The 17,208-nt window shown below is 46.4% G+C and overlaps 1 protein-coding gene across 2 annotated transcripts in view; it reads right to left on the bottom strand.

The window, feature by feature from the left end:
• LOC132407286 (zinc finger protein 229-like) overlaps nt 1-2,015 on the bottom strand; it is a 39,125-nt gene extending 37,110 nt beyond the window's left edge. For both annotated transcript variants that reach the window (XR_009516433.1, XM_059993569.1), the window contains exon 1: nt 779-2,015. The gene's annotated coding sequence lies outside the window, so the exon portion shown is untranslated. The remainder of the gene's footprint in view (nt 1-778) is intronic.
• Between the last annotated feature and the right edge of the window lie 15,193 nt (nt 2,016-17,208).

The raw sequence follows: 17,208 nt of genomic DNA, 5'->3' as shown, positions 1-17,208 counted from the left end.
GGCTAAGTGAGGGGGCATGGTTTTAGCGTGCTTGGAGGAAGTTGCAAGGTGCGGTGGGTGTGTGAAATGCTCTGCCGGTGATAGTGTTGGAGTTGGATACAATAGGGTATTTTAAGAGATTCTTAGATTGTTACATGGCGCCTAGAAAAAAATTAGAGGGTATGCGGTAGGGTAATTCTAGGCAGTTTCTGGTTGGCACAACATTGTGGGCTGAAGGGCTTGTTATGTGTTCTAGATTTATATAATTCCTTGAAATTCAAGGGAAATATCTTCTGTGACAGAGTTTTGACTAGTTGCAACCTGTCATCACAGGGAGAGTGAGGGGGAAGCAGCAGGGATAGATTTTAAAATACTGATATGGAACAGAAACATGGGCAGGGACAAGAGGGACCAAGTGGCCTCATTAGTATACATTGTGTGGTAGAGACAGTAAGTACCTGAGAAACGGGCTTTGATACAGAACTGATTTATCTTTCAAAGATCGACTATATTAAACACTAGTCCAGTTTAAGGCTAACATCAGCAGAACAGACTCCTCCAAGGCTCAGTGACCAGGGTTCAGTCCTGGATGCGCCGAGCGGCACAAGAACTGCGGAATCTGACAGTAACAGTCCGTCATGAACCTGCAGCTGCCTTCTATCACCGTGAAGGTTAAACATTTAACACAGAGCTGATTTGAACTTCCTCCCTGATGTGAAGTTGCTGCAGCTGGGATGATAGAGTAAAACTCTTTGCTCACTCCGGACAGAAATGTGGCCTCTATTTATTGTGAACTCACCGGAGCATCACAAGGTGGGTTAACTGAATGAGTCTCTTCACACACACGGAGCAGGTGAACGGTCGCTTCCCAGTGCGAAGCTGTTGGTGTATCTGCGATGGCTGACTGAATCCCGTCCAAAATGAGAGCCAGTGAATGACGTCACAATGCTATTAACGTCATGGCAATGTATCCAATCAGTTCACGGACATGAAAACCTGTTCGGTCTCTCCTTGTAGCGAGTGGAGCGCTGTCTTCTCCAGCATCTCGGCCTCTACATTCAAGGATCCCTGGCATTCAAACGCTGGTGAACAGGCAGATACAGCGGAACCAACCTGCTGTTGTGTTTGAGATTCCCATGCACAAAAAGTGTACAAAAGTGTCTACACTTTTAAAAGTTGACAAAGCACGTCAGTGGGGTGAAGGACAACATTTCAACAGATAATTTTAGTCTGCATTGTGCCTTCAGAAAAAAAAACACTGTCACAGCTCAAAACAATTTGGAGGAACAAGACTTCATCTTCTAACTGGCTACAGTTCCGGCATCAGGGTCAATATCAAACTCTCTGCATCCCGCTCTGTATCAAAATGGATCATTGCTCCCTTCGTCAGTCTGTGACTTTGCTCAGTTTGTCTGTCTCCTTCGCATTCTGAGCATGCGCCACACACCGACTGAGATCACATTTTATTTCCACGGCTGCGACTAGAGACTTTCTGATTATTATGTCCCTCCTGGCATTTGACGGTGGTAAATTCACCAGTGGTAATGGTACTGCAATGGTAATGGTCAGCAATCGTATTGACCCTCAGGAGTAGGTGATTAGGCTTTTTCATCGGAGATCGGTAAACTGCCGGTAGTGTGTGTCTGGATGAGTGGGTCGTTTTCAGACTGGAAGGCGGTAGCGTTTGAAGTACCCAGAGATCATTCCCTGACCACAGTTGTTCACAGTTTAATGTCCTGGCGGAGGCAGCGAGATGTGAGATGTCCCAATCAGCTGGTGACGCAGAAATAGTGGAGCTGGGGTAGGGGAGGCTATTCACATGCAATTTCGTAGCTTTGCAATCAGTACATGGTGCACTGTGGGGCTGCAGTGGCGGATTCCATTGCTGGGATCAGTGCACAGTCACTGTGGGCTATGAGGATTTTGTGAATAAAGCACCATTCTCCAATTCAGAATCTCAAGCCGCGGAGCAAGCCTATTGTTTGTATATTTAATTTGAATTCATGGCATTGTGATAAACAGATACTGTAGCCCTCCCCGACCTGTCTATCCAGTTCTTTCAATATTTGACTTCATTCAAAGAACTCGCGTCTTACGTCACCCACTCCCTGGTGAGCTCGCTTGGTCGGTTTAACGGCTGAGCAACTAATCACGTGATCAGCCCCGCCCCCCCCACCGCTGTCAAGAGAGGATTCAGGCGCTGCGCTATTCCCATTGGTGCGCAGACATGTCAATCACAGGTTACAATAGCCGAGGTGGACCAGCCGAGAGGGCGCACCCCACACTGAAGCCGTCTCCTGCTCCAGTGCTAAACTTCCCGAAAAGCGGAATAAATCCCAAAGTAAATGTCCACTTTTTGATTTATTTCCATTTCCCTCGGAGGGAAGTTGGGACGTCTGTGAAGCGTCTCCTGCGGCCGGAGTCTGATGTATCGCTGAGAGGTAGGAAGAGACCGCTCGGCCTGTCGCTTTGATGCCTGTTCCACGTGGTGGGGTTTAGGGAGCGGGATTTGATGGTGTGATAAATATGGTGTGAGACCGCGTGGACAGGATGTTTGTCCCGGTGGGGACAGGAGGGACACATCTGTGGAAATGTGTGAGCCCACAGTGATTCCGAGCAGAGGGATTTATCACATTGGGGGCAAACACTGGCAGACTGTAGACCTGCAAGCGGGGTCAATGGTCCGGACAAAGTGACAATTATTCGGGTTTTGTTGAGATTGTACCTGGAATATAGTGTAAAATCCCGCTCCCTATACTAACACGGGTTACACAGACCAAAGAACAAACTGCCGGAGGAACTCAGTGGGTCGGGCAGCATCTGTGGAGGGAAATGGACCGTCAACATTTCGGGCCGAGACCCTCCCTCTGGACTGAGAGTGGACGGGAAATAATCAGAGAAAAGAGCTGAGGGGTGGAGATGGGGCAAGAGCAGGGGAGTGAGAGGTGGATCTAGGTGAGGGGGAGGTGGGAAGGTGGAAATAGTGACAGGGGTGGGAGGTGAGGGGTTGGGGCAACACGGGGCTGCAGAAGATGGAAATTAATTCCGTAGAGGATTAACAAAGAGGTTAGAGAGTATTTGTTATAGAGAGTGCAATGAAGATTCACCAGCGTGATCCCTGGAGTGGTGGGGTCATCATATGAAGAAAGATCAAATGTGATAACCCCTTCATTTAGAGAATCGAGGACTGAGGGGTGAACGCATCGAAATGCACAACATCATTACCGGTTGAACCAGGGATCCCAGTCTCTGAAAAAGGGGGTGGACTGTCTGGGACTGAGAAGAGGGGAAATGTCTCCACACCGAGGGCGGTGAAGACGCCGTGACCTTCCTCGCATTAAACAGAAGCCGGCAGATGTGTGGGGACTGAAGGAATCGAGGAAACGAGGATCCGGCCAAAACATATGGCTGAGATGGGAGAGCAGTCGCCATCATGTTGTTGGTTAGAGGGGCTGAATGGCCTACTCCTGCTATTTCTCACTTGATGTTTCAGTGTTCCTGTCCAGTGAGGCTCCGGAGAAATGTGAATAGAAATGAGTGTTTATAAACAGAACTGATTTAAACGAAACCTGCATATTTCTGGTTTGGGTTTGAATTTTGTGGCTGGGATGGGAATGGAATGCCTAACTCTGTAACCAGTAGGGTGGAGGGGTGAGGACGGGGAAGATATAGAGGGAAAATTAAAAATGTATCTGGCGTGAATATGAAATAATGTGGGAAATAATGAATTAACATGAGGAAATGCAGCATGGGTTGATGCACCATCAATAACTCTCAGCGACGTGAGGCTTTAATTGACTGGCAGAAAGAACAAGCAGCAATTGACCACCATGCTACATTCTTGGAGACAGAGGGCAGGGCTCAGGCCCCAATCGCCTTTTTACCGGGGTCTGAGGAAGGAGCCACAGGAGCAGTCAGCAGGGGACCGTGCCCAGACAGGTATATGTAGTTCACCACATGGGTCGGGCTGAGTGTGAGGGACGAGGAGCAGAGTCACTGGGTCACATGGGCGACCCTCCACCTACACCTGAACCGTTTTACCGCGTATCCGCAGCATCCGCGGGTTTGTTTCCGAGGCTCCGCCCGTGTGACGCGCTGACGACATCGCGCATGCTCAGTCCTTGATGGTCGGTGTACCTCCTGTTCTTTGTTGAAGCGGGTCGGCGGAGGGATCGGAATCGGGAGGGGGTCTTCGTTCTCTGGGTCGTGGAGCCGGGGACGGATTATTCTCTGCCGGGCGACACCAACAAATTCCCTTCGGTGAGTGCTGAAGCCGGTCTCGAGAGGGGAGTTCTGATGTCCCGTGAACTTTCCCGAAATCCAACAAGAGAAAATCTGCAGATGCTGTAAATGCGAGCAGCACGCAAAAGATGCTGGAGGAACTCAGCAGGCCGGGTAGCATCTAGGAAAAGAGTACAGTCACGGTTACCGGACTGGAAAATAAAAGGTGCGGGTGGGGAAGGGAGAGAGAAACACAAGGCAATCGGTGAATCCTGAAGGGGGAGGGGTGAACTTTCCTGAACTGGCGGCCTCGCCTCGCTTCCTTCACAGAATCTGCCGGGGTCGCTCCGGGTTTTGAGACCTTCACACCGAACCGTCTGAGATGAGCCGCCGCTCAGCCCCTGTTCTTCTGGTCCGATTAGCAGGAGACGTAAAACATATTTCTGTATTGTTACTGTTGGAGAATCGTATTATTTTCTGTTCCGTGTGTTATCTGAATGTACTTGCCTGTGATGCTGCTACACGTCAGTGTTTCTCTGTGCCTGTACCTTCCCGTACTTGCTCGCTTGCCACCATATTCTGCTGGACTTGAGAAAGCCCAGTGAGATTTGATTAGTGATGATCATCTTGGTAGCTCCTTGAGTGGAATGTCGGGAGACAGGACTCTGTTAAATGCAAAACCCTGAGCATTGTCGACGATCAGAGAGATCTTCAGCCTCATCGCTGCCTGAAGGATCTGCACAGATTGATCGGGTGGTTAAGAAGGCAAATGGCATGGTTGTCTTTATTAGTTGAAGCATTTTCAAAAGTCAGGAAGTTGTGTTGCAGCTTTATAAAACTAGTTAGGCCGCATCTGGAGTATTTCAGACAGTTCTGGTCGCCCCCATTCTCGGAAGGATGTCGGGGCTTTGGAGAGGGCACAGAAGAGGTTTACCAGGATACTGCCTGGATTAGAGGGCAAGAGCTATAATGAGAGTTTGGACAAATTTGTGTTGTTTTCTCCAGAGCGGCGCTGGCTGGGGTGAGACTGGATGTACGTTTATAAGATTGCCAGAGGAATAGTTAGAGTGAAATACGATATCTTTACCTAGGGGATGAAATGTCTAATACATTTAAGGTGAGAGGAGATGTGAGGGCAAGTTTGTGGCAGACATCCCACCCTGCAAAAACTAATTTCACGGAGGTAGCACCACCACCCCCACCCCTCACATCCCCATATCTGGCCAACTCCCCGCCCCCCCCCCCATCAACCTTCAAGAGTGTATGCATACAGGACATTTGATTATGACATTTGATCACACACACACACACACACACACACACACACACACACACACACACACACACACACACAAAATATATATATATATATATATATATATATATATATATATATATATATATATATATATTCCTTGTGGAGTACCTTGCAGGCAGTCTCAATGCTAATCGCTAAATACTAATGCAAAGAGCTTTTCTATTTTGCAGATATTCCTTACACTGTGGTGTGGTTTGCTTGGCAGATTGGAGCATTTTGCCAGAAGTTTTAACCTCACAGCAGTCTGTGTCAATGAAGTTGTTAATTTTGCAGGACATCAGATTCACAAGTGTTTTGTGAGACAGCTGACTTCTGAATTCTGTCTTAATGTGACGCGCCATTCTGAGTGCAATTTCTACTTCACAATCAGAATTTGGCAGCACCAAAATCAGCTTCATCAACTGTCAGAGCTCCTTGAATCTCAACTGCCCTGTGCTCACAGATTTTACTTTGGACAGCTTCCCCTAGTACTCATCAACTGGCAAACTTTTGTAGTTTGGCACCGTCCTTCAAGGTTAGTTGACACACTGATCAGAACCGATGGACAATAAAAGAGAGAGAGAGGTCGACTGTAAAGCCCGCCCACAGAGAAAACTGATAGGTCTACTTAGCACAAAGAGAGACCAATCAGGATGCTCTCTTTGTCACTGTGTCTCTCTCCCTCTTGCTTGCTCACTCTCAAAAAGATTGTTTCCAGGATATTGTATATAATTTGTGGGCATCAGGGAGCCACTCTCAATATGTGCGAGACTCGCAGAACTTCTGGGATAGGTGGGATGTCTGGAGTGGGAGGTTAGTTGGGGTGCTCTGCTTGGGTTGAGAGTCCCCACCAGTTCCATGTTCACATTTGCCCCTCCCAGTTAATTGCAGATGGGCAGCATCTGCGTGTCTGTTTGAGGCCCCGCCCTCTGGATGATGTAACAATCATTGCGCATATGCTCACATTCTTCGGATGGTTGGTGATTTCCTTTCCGCTCAGTGCTGAAGTGGATGGTCTGCGGGATCGGGACGGATCCTCACTTCCTGGGTCGGGATCACTGTCTGTGGGTCGAAGGTATCACTTTGCCATCAGTGAGTATTGAGCCCGATCCCAAGCGGGGAGATCTGGTGTTGGCCGTGAGCCCTGAACTGAGGGCCAGTTACTCATTTATTTTCCAGTTATCTGGGCTCATCAAAAATATGTAGACTTCATTTAATCTGCATTGAACAATCCAAACCAGGACCCCAGGCTGTCTTTTTCCGCAGAATTGAAATGGAAGTCCTGCCGACAGGTGATGTCAGGCTGCTGACCACAGATCTGCCCCAGCCTCGGCTTTGTGATGTAAGATCACGTGGTGTGCACACAGTTCCCAGATGGGTGGTGATGCTTGCTCGATGTTGTGTAGGGGAAATCTGATGTTGGCCACTGAGTCCCGTAACTTCCCCCAACTCCCCTCACTTCCTGAGGCAGTTGTCCTGAGCTTTATGGCTGTTGTGTCTTCTCCCTGATTGGGGTGGGTAAAAATGGAGAACGCTCCAGGTTATAGGGATCATGTGGATAGTCAGAGGCTTTTTCCCAGGGCTGAAATGGTTGCCTCAAGAAGACACAGGTTTAAGGTGCTGGGGAGTAGGTATAGAGCAGATGTCAGTGGTAAGTTTTTTGCTCAGAGAGTGGTGATTGCATGGAATGGGCTGCCGGCAATGGTGGTGGAGGCAGAAATGATAGGGTTTTTTAAGAGATTTTGGATAGGTACATGGAGCTTTGAAAAATGGAGGGCTATGGGTAAGCCTAGCAATTAATGTAGGGACATGTTTGGCACAATTTTGAGGGCCGAAGTGTCTGTATTGTGCAGTAGGTTTTCTATGATTCTATGTTTCTATTTTTGATTTCAATGCCTGCTTTACCAAGGGACTGGGAAGTCTAGAAAGAGTTCTTTGAGGGGAGAATGGTTTCTGTAATATGTTGTTTTGTATCCAAAGGTCTCTGCTGTTCCTTGCAGTCATGGGCAGAGCAGTTACCATGCAGAACGTGAAGTGTCCGGATGGGAAACTTTCTCTGGTGTGTTGATAAAAATTTGGTGTGGGTCAAAGTATATATGGCAAAGTTCTTGCTGTTTGTTCTAACTTTGTCATTTTAGAATTTTTTATACAGTATTATGTACTATTCATTCAGTATCTGCGTATTGCTGGAGAACCATCAGTGATTGTCCTTGATCCCTTCTCCCACCTGGTTCCATCTGCTCATTCCCTGCCCATCTTGTTCAACCTCTGTCCAGTCTCTCTCTCCCCCAGCTTCAGTGATGTATATCAAGAATCTAGGACAAACTTGGTCCACCCTATATCGCACCATCTCAATGTTATATATCAGCAATCTTTCTTCTAATCCTTGTCTTCATTGTGAAATGTTCTTTTGCAACTTTGGTCTTGCTGAGTTATTTCCAGAAACGGTTTTTGTTAGCTGGAATGCCGGAGGGTCATCAGGCAAGAGTTGTGTTGTGCATTGCTGTGGGAATGCTAGTTTTCAAACTGTGACTGTCAGCAAAGAGGACTGGAACAGTTGGTGCTTGGGCTATAATCCCGTGATCGGCATTCCCAGCATATGGAACTGTTGGTGTTTTGGCTTTGACATTGGTTACTGCTTCTATAGATGGCGCTGGTTTGTCATCCTTCTGAAATAAGCAGAATTTTGAGCAGCTGGATATTGGTTGTAGGGAAATCCCTGATTGCACTACCCAGTGTGAGATGCATGGACGATGTGTGAGAATCTCAGTGTCGGTGAGTGGCAGATTCAGTTGTGTGACTCTGTAAGCTTGGGTCCTGGGATATCACAGTTTTTGATCCAGTTAAATTGGACCTGGGGATCGAGCTGCTTGGGCTTATGAGGTGTTGAATGAGTATTTCTTGTTGGGATCAAGCGTTTGTTACTGAAGTTCCTTTGGAAGCAATGACTGCTAATCTGAGGAGAGAATGAATTCCCATTCCTTCCTCACAGGGAGAGGCTGTGAGTAAATGGGCTGTTTCATGTTTACAACAGTAGAAAGAGACCATGAGTATTGTGTTCAATCTATGTTTGGAAATCTCCCCCCCCCCCCCCGCCCCCCGCCACCCCCCACCCACTGTTACAAGTCTGTCACTCGGTGGAAGTCAAGTTGCTGGAGATCTGCACTAAAAACTGAAAATGTTTGAAATCATTCTGACAAAATGTTATTTACCTGAATGGCAAAGACTGTTCCTCTCCCCACAGCTGTTCCTTTCCTGCTGAGCGTTTCTGGTAACTCCAGTTTCTTTTTATTACATTCACCCTGGAATGGTTTATATTTCCTGAAATAGACCTGTTTTAACCTGGAAATGGAAATGGCTCATTCTGTGATAGTAGAACAGTAAATAAAACACAGCTTTTACCTGTAACATAATCCTGGTACCAATCTGTCTGTTCTTCCTGGAAATGTGTTCAGTACAGTTGTTGCTAATGAGGTTTAGAAAAGTACTCTCAGGAATGACCGGCTTTATGCATGAGGAGTATTTGAGTTCTGGACCTGTGCTCAATGGAGTTCCGAGGGACGGTGTGGGTTGTGGAGGGATGTACGGTTAAGTAAACCTACCGAATGCTGAAAAGCCTGGATACAGTGGACACAGAGAGGATGTTTCCATTAGATGGAGAGTCTGTGATCTGGCAGCATGGTCTCAGAATAAATTTGTTCCCTTTAAAACTGAGAATGTTTGTTTTGTTGAAAAGATGTCTGATCTATCGAATTTGTTGCTGCAGAGGTTGGTTGAGGCTGCCATTTGGGTATATTTATGACAGAGATTAATATACTCATGATTGCTAAGTAGCTTCAGGGTTACAGGAGGAAGGCAGGAATATGGTGTTGGAATGAAAATCAGCCCTGGTTGATGGGTGGGGCAGACCAGATGGATCGAATCACTTAATTCTGTTCCTGTGTCTTATGTCTTACCATGACTGATTTATGGCTTCTTCTTATCCCATATCGTTTTGTGATGTGTGAGGGACAATAAAAGATTGTTCACTGAGATCAGTATATCTGCCTTCAACGTTTAAATTTCACCGAGTTTTGTTCTTAGTAACATTAAGCAGAAATGTTTGGTTCTCATTTCTATTGTTAAAGTGCTTCATTATCTTTCATGTTAAAGTTAGACCTGCGGTGAGAGATTTATTGGAAGTAAAACCCCAACTGGAAGGAAACCACGACTGCAGACGAGGGAACAGCAACAAGTGAACTAGCCCGAGGATTGAGAGCATCAACTGGAGAGAACCCATCTGACTCAGAGAATCCAGTGATTCAGTCAGGAGAAAGTTTGGTGAGTCTCATTTACTCAAACTCTGGTCCTTCAGCCATTACACACCAGTACAAAGGAAGGTAGGAAATAGTTGGAGTGAGACTGAATGTGCCCAGAAGAACCAGTTATGCCTCTGTCAGACCCAGTTGGAATCACTGCAGGTCTGGTAATGTGCTTCCAGCAGCCCAGCCCTTTAAAACCTCTCCCATTCTGTGGAAGTCGAATCAGACTTCCATGACTTCCTTGACTGTCCTGCCCAATCCATTAATTGACTAACAATTCCCCTTACACCACAGATACCCACCCCCCACCCCCCCACACAAGACAGACTGGAGCCAAAGCTACTTACTACATGACAGTCCCTAAAGCAAATGACAAAATAGTCATATTGACTTCCACACACAGAACAGACTGAAGCTGTTCTACCTCTAAGCACGAGTGCCCAAGGAGATAACCATCTTGAAGCCCTAGCTAGTGTCCCTCAAGACGAAATATGGCTGAGCACATCTGTTGACCATCAGCAGTTTCTTTCAGAAAAACAGGCTGCTCTTGTTTAACAAAGTGTTAACACTTTTACATATATTATCGTTCCCTCCTTTTGATCATTATGTACAACTATTGGGCCATAATGCAATATCATGCCCGACATATTACCTAACAGGTCTTCAACCCTTCGGTGAACCCATGTAAATCCTGCCCTACTTTCTTGATGCTGTCAATCTCCTTGGCAGTGTGCTCGGAGAGGGATGTAATGTTAGTAGACTCATCAGGGATATAGGTGCAGCATTCTGTGTCAATAATAACACAGGTTCCCCCTTTCTCAGCGAGGATAAAATCTAAAGCCATACGATTCTATAGGACTGTTTTCTGGATTGCAATAATTTCAGTGGATATTTCTGTTACTTGGGAATGCGTTTCTGTCAGGGCCTCTGCAGTATTGTGTCCAGCTCCGCAAGTGCTGTAGCCGAATTGATTTTCTCTGGGGAATTCCTGGCTACTCCGTAGGAGAGAAAAGAGATCATCCAAAATTGCTCAGTCTCAGTTGTTCCACTCCGCTGCTGGGCACCTGCAAGTATGGCCAGGATGCATGTTTCCCAGTATAGGAAGTTGTGTTTGGTGGGAGCCTGAGATACCATCCCTCAGAACACTGACAGCCACAGTCATCTCTGACTGGACTACAGTTCCTCATCTCTCTTCCCTGGGTGTTATTTGTGAAAGCCCAGGCTGAGAGTTTCTCACTGTGGTTGAGCGGGATTACTGACATTGCAGTCATAGTTTTACTATGCTGCGGAATTTTGGCACAAACCCAGCAGGCCCCTAGTTCTACCTGTTTGGCATAGGTGTGACAGAGAGACAGAAAGCTGTTAACATGGGAACCCTGGAAGCTGGAACCCTCTCAAAGACATAAACACCAACAGCATTGTTATGTACCTGCAATGGTTTAAATGAACCAGCAGCAATAGACCACACCAATTTTGGTGTTACCCAAAAGTCTGGTTTTGGTAAGTCTGGTTTTGATGTTAACACCAATATCTTTATGTGTATCTACTTATAATATAACAATGTAAGCAAGTCAAGCAAAAGTTAAGTGTTATGAGTAAACATCTGTGTAAATTTTATTCACAAACCATTGAGCTCAGGGAATATCAAGCTTAAATCCTGAGATTCAGAAGTATGAAAGTTCAGTTCATCCATGGAATAAATGATGTGAGAGAGATAGTTGTAATCCAGGGTGAAAGTCAAGAGGAGTCAATTATGTCAAATTCCACGGTGGTAAAACAGGATAACAGTCGCTGTAGGACCTATCTGTCATCGATCCAAATCCACATACGAATTATCACCAAAAGTAGCTTATCACAGGGGTACCGTCTTCAAAGGGAACTACCACCCAGGCAAGGGTTAATACACAGGTAGATTCCGCAATCCACAATCCAGATCCAACGCACAAAGTATAACCAACAGTGATTTCCACAGAATATCCCTTCTCACAAATGGTTACCACATAACACACCTGAATCCAGCTAAGAGTTAACAAATGTGGTAGCCACAGGATACCCCAACAAAATCCACATATGGATTATAGGAATTAGCATCAACAGTGATTTGTCACAGGGGTACCCTCTGCAAGTGATACTCCCAGGCAAGGGTTAGCACAAGTGGTCTTCACAGGATACTCCCAAACCAACAGATCCACTCCAGTGGATCAGACAAAGTTTCTCTTGATCCCGGTTCTTAATCAGGACAAAATTCGGTGTATGCTGGATCAATAATCAACCCACCCTTGTGGGCACAGGAAACTGCAAACAGTGACCTTTGGCCACTAGGTTCTTTGTTTCAAACTTTCCATCTTCTTTCTTTCTCTCCATCTGACTGTGTGTCTGTGACTGTCCTTGCTTAAATAAAGCAAATTGCGAGCTATGTAAACACAAGCTGTGAGCAAGTGTAAACACGCTGCAGAGTCAAATAGTTCCACCCTCTCTCTCTCTCTCAGTAAGAATCAAACAGCAGCCGAGAAAACCGGCCGCTGATGACACTCAGGCAATCTCTCTTAAAGTGACAGTCCATGGCAAGAAACCGAGGGGTTCATCACTCTACTATCAACCAATGCATTTTACTTTAGTCCGAGAGAGTCCAACGACTCAGCTCCTACAGTAACACGTTTGTTGTCTGTTCAATGTATCCACCAAGATTTCCCCTTCATTTTCAGAGCCGTGGGAGTGGTCAGTGACACCTGATATGGTCCTCTCCACCGATTTCCAAGTTTCTCTCGATTCCAGTTCTTAATCAGGACAAAATTCCTAGCTTCTTTTGTGGGATAGTCACTCCGCTCTGCGGGGTAGTTTTATTCCTTGTATGCCTGTGGAATCTGTGAATGTAATGCTTGGAAAATCTTGGTTAGTTGGCATATGTATTTCCCCATCTCTTTGCCCAAGGGTGTGCATATCCGATTTTGCTGGTAGAATTTCTGGGAGCAATGGTACACAAGGTCCTGGTCCACAGGGTGTCTTCATGGGACATCCATAAATGATTTCAGCTGGTGACAACCCTGTTTTCCCTGTGGGGTAACCCTCATATAGAACAGGGCTAATGGTAGGACCTTCAACCAAGCGAGTCCAGTCTCCACTGCTAGTTTGGCCAATTTGCTCCTCAGAATGCCTTTGGTTCTTTCCACTATGCCAGCGGCCCGTGGGTGGTGGATACAGTGGAACTGTTGGTTGATAGCTAGTTTGTTACACACCCCTTTGTTTACTTTCACCACAAAGTGTGGGCCATTGTCAGAGCACAGCATCTCTGGCAGGCCATACCTGGGAGTTATTTCCTGTAATAATACCTTCACAACAGTCATAACAGTATTATTGGTAGTAGGAATAGCTTCAATCCATCTACTAAACACACCTATAATAACTAAGCAGTATCTATAGCAATGTACTCTAGGCAATTCAATAAAATCAACTTGTAGACAGGAAAACGGTCCATCTGTCGAGGGAGTTGTACCCAGAATGCAGGGTACAGGTTACCAACCATTCCCTCCTTTCCCAGGTGTGTACAATTATGTATACAATCAACCAATATTGGTAAATACTGTGTAAGAACACAAACCTGTCCTGCTGGGGTGTTCTAAAATCCTAGGTCGGGGTCTTTCTGGCACCCCATCTGGGACCACAGTTTGCGTTCCTCCTCAGAGGCATCCCCTGAAAAGTACGCACCTCCCACATGTCTGGCAGACCCGTTCTGCTTAAGTCACGGAAGGCTGCTTGACGGGAACCCGAGGGGAACAGACCTACTGAGGATTGTGCTGCACTTTTCGCTGTCTAATCTGCTAAAGTCCTTTATTGACCTGGTCGGACATGTGGGTATGGGCTGCACATTTAATAATCGCCAAAACTTGAGGTAGCTGTAGAGCGGTGAGTAAGTTGTTTACAAAGGTGGCATTACTAATGGGGTGGCCAGAGGAAGTCAGGAATCCTCATGTTCCCAGAGAGCCCGGTAGTCATGTACAACTCCAAATGCATAACGGGAGTCTGTGTAAACGTTCGTACTTTAGTCTGTTGCTAGGATACAGGCACGAGTTAGAGAAAACAGCTCAGCCTTCTGGGCAGAGACAGCTGCTTCAAAAGAGGCCTGCACTTCACTGTCCATCACTATCGCATTGTCAAAATATTGTTTTCCTTCTGGATCCACAAAAGGGCTTCCATCCTCATAAAAGATTGACTCCGGCTTAAGGGGTATTGTGAAATGTATGGGAGAGTCTGTCCTTCTTTCACGGTGATCCGGAGAGGGGACAGTTGGTGCGGACAACTTCATGGCTAAAATTGCACAGAGATGGAGTACAATGTCTTGTGTTTGGTCAATATTAAAAGAGTGTCTTACCAGATGTCCCATCTTCTCCTCAGACTCCTTCCAATATCGGAGTTGGCCCGTGGCCAAGTTTTGCCGTTCTCCCTTGGTGCTGGAGGCTTGTTTTGTCAAGTTGTAGGCAAGGAACCCAGGCTCTTTGGCTTGACCCCAGGGCAAACCCTAACGGCGGTATGAACCACCAGTAGTGTCTGTTGCCAAAGGAAATCCGGAACTTCAGGCACTGACCTCTTTTCCTTTAACCTCTCCAAACACCGTGACTGGGAACTTCTGTCCCTCGAGGGGTACATGATACTGGCTTTCCTCAGTTGAGCACCCCGGAGGGCCATAGCACAGAGTCACATGAGGGTCAGCCTCTGTAAGAAGGGGTTTAATCGCAATGGAGTCCAGATTAAGTGTCCGCCTCGGGGGGGGTTCTCGGTAACTGGGGAAGCTGTCGGTTGTTCACTATTCCCAGGGTGATACCCTGCATAGAATCTTGACTTCCAACAGACAGAGCAAGTCTCTCTCTGCTAGGTTACACCCACCACTGGTAGTGACTGTAAATGAAACCTCACAGTAGTTCCCCTGGAATTCTACCTGCAGTGGCTGACTACGTGAATATGTACCCAGACAGCCTTCGAACCCAGACAGAGTGACTGTCGCATCGGATAGCTGGAATCCCTTTTCCAATACTATTTCCTGATCAGGAGTGGTTGTGGTTGCCCCCATATCAATCATAAATAGAATTGGAATTCCAGCAACTTGCAATATTACATTGGGCTCTTCCTGAGGGGTGGTAGTCACAGTAGGAAGCATCCTTGCTTGTCAATTTCTAAATGGGTTGTTGTCCCCACCTGTCCCTTGGTGGTAGGTTTTTGTTCCCATTTCTGATCCCCAGATATATCCCACTCGCGTCCTTCTTCCTGCTGAACATATTCACTTTTAGTATAAGTTACCTTCAGGATTGATCGGGATTCAAAAGCCCGGTCACAATAATATGTCAAAGCTCGTCACATTTGATTTGGGTCATTGTCAGGCCAGTCCATATAATTTGTTTTAATCATGTTGGCTAACCTAGTTGGTATGCATTGGAGCAGTAAGTCATTAAACCTGGGGACAGATTTCCATCTTTAAAGGCATGGTCTCCTGCAGAAGGGCCATAACAGGCCTCAAATCTCTCCCAATAGTCTGGTCTCAATTCCCCAGGCTTTGGTTTGCATTCAAGTACGTTAGGTTGCTGGAAAGCCCTTTCCAAGGCTTGAATGAAATGGTCTGTCTGTTCATTCTCATTATGCTTTCCTGCCTGTAACTCCTGACAGGTTTGGTATCTCAATTCTGCCTTCCATTTCCACCCCTCATCAGCTGAGAGAATCGGGCAGCAGAGACCAAATAAATCTTGCGGGGTGGCATTGCACATTTGTATAGTACTGCAGACACACTGAGCAAACTGTGCTGGTTTTTCTTTTCTGTCTGGGGCCTGATTCATGATCATTATCATTTCTGGAGGCTTCCAGGGTGCATACACAGGAATCACTGAGGGCTCTCCCTCCTCCTGCTCACGGATTGGGCAGCATTTGGGTGGGCAATCGTCTTTGTGGAGCCATTAACTGGGGTTTTATTGGATTCTTTCCTCCCTGTCTTAGCAAAATCCTCGGTTCCCTTTCTGGATCTCAGGGTACAGGGAACTCCCCTTCCCGGTCACCGCTGTTTTACCCGATCCGTCTCCACGTCTGAGGTGGGGGTACAGTGGGTGTCCACTCCTCATCACGGTCACTGTCCTCAAACAGGTTCGGTATGCCAGACATGGGTTCGGGATCCTTTGTTTCCCTATCAGTTTGAACTTCAGACTGACGTTCCTGCCCTTCTCTCCTACCTAGGCCGGCCTTGGTTTGATTACGTTGTTTTTCCTGCTACGTTTGTGGTGCCCATCCACCCATTCACGTTCTGCTGTTAGCGTCTCCCAACCTTTGGCGTTCCTTCTGCGGTACATACCTCTCTTGCTTTCTCACATGCATTATTCCTCCAACTTGCTAATAATATATTGTTCCACTTTACTTCTGCCTTTTTCTTCAAATCCATTTTCAACAATTTCCACTTCTTTCCACATTTCTTTCTCCATATCAAATTTACTGTTTGTTCTCATGAGGTAATATCCCAATTTCCAAGCACCCCGCCCCCAACCCCTAAGTGCCAACATTTTGTTCCCCAATTTCGTATTCAGCGCTGCACTGAACATTCGCAAATCTTTTTCCTTGTCTGGAAAACTTTCACTCATATTGTGTAGGGGCTGCTCCTGGCCCACTTGTATCAATCGACAGCAATTGACCCATGTTCTCCAAGTAATATACCCTGCTGGTACCTCCTGCCCACGTAATAAATTTACCCAGCACATCTGCCAACCTCCTGCCCACTGAGTAAAATTTTGCCTACCTTATACAAGTCTCCCGACAGATTCTTTCCCGATCTCATTCAGGTATGCGAACAGCCTTGGGTGAGGGACCGTACCTCCAAAGGAACTAACAGAGAGCAACAAAAGATAAAATATCTATTGGGCACCCGGTCAGTCTCAGCAGTCCCCAGAGTTGTCCAGCCACTTACTCAGCACGTCTGCTTGGCACTCCCTATATTGGGATCCTGTTCATGACGCCAAATGTTAAAGTTGAATCTGAATAAAACTTGGGAGACCAGCTTCTTAGCATCACCACATTTTATTGCGCATTTTCCTGCAGGAGTTTGAGACCCAGTTGTCAAAGGGAAGGCACGTAAGCACTGCCACCGTCTGACAAGTGGACTGACTTAGTCAGGTTACAACCGTATATTTATACATGAACCCAGACATTTATACATAGTAATACACAGACATTACTATTGCAAGATGGTATTTGAACTGGTACGCCCACCAAGTCTGTTGGTGCAAAACTTTATTACGTAGATAAAAGCGTTCTCTAAATTAAGGTTTTAATTACAGATGGATGTACTGTCCAGTCAGCAGTTATTCCCTTTGCAAGGCCCTGACTTAATTACAGACAGATGTTCATTCCTGTCCTTATCATCAAGCCCTCCTCCGTTTCCTC

This window comes from Hypanus sabinus, chromosome 18, assembly GCF_030144855.1.
Source record: "Hypanus sabinus isolate sHypSab1 chromosome 18, sHypSab1.hap1, whole genome shotgun sequence".
Classification (NCBI taxonomy): Eukaryota; Metazoa; Chordata; class Chondrichthyes; order Myliobatiformes; family Dasyatidae; genus Hypanus; species Hypanus sabinus.
Note: the sequence above shows the minus strand (reverse complement) of the source record. Positions and strands in the feature narration are given on the sequence as shown.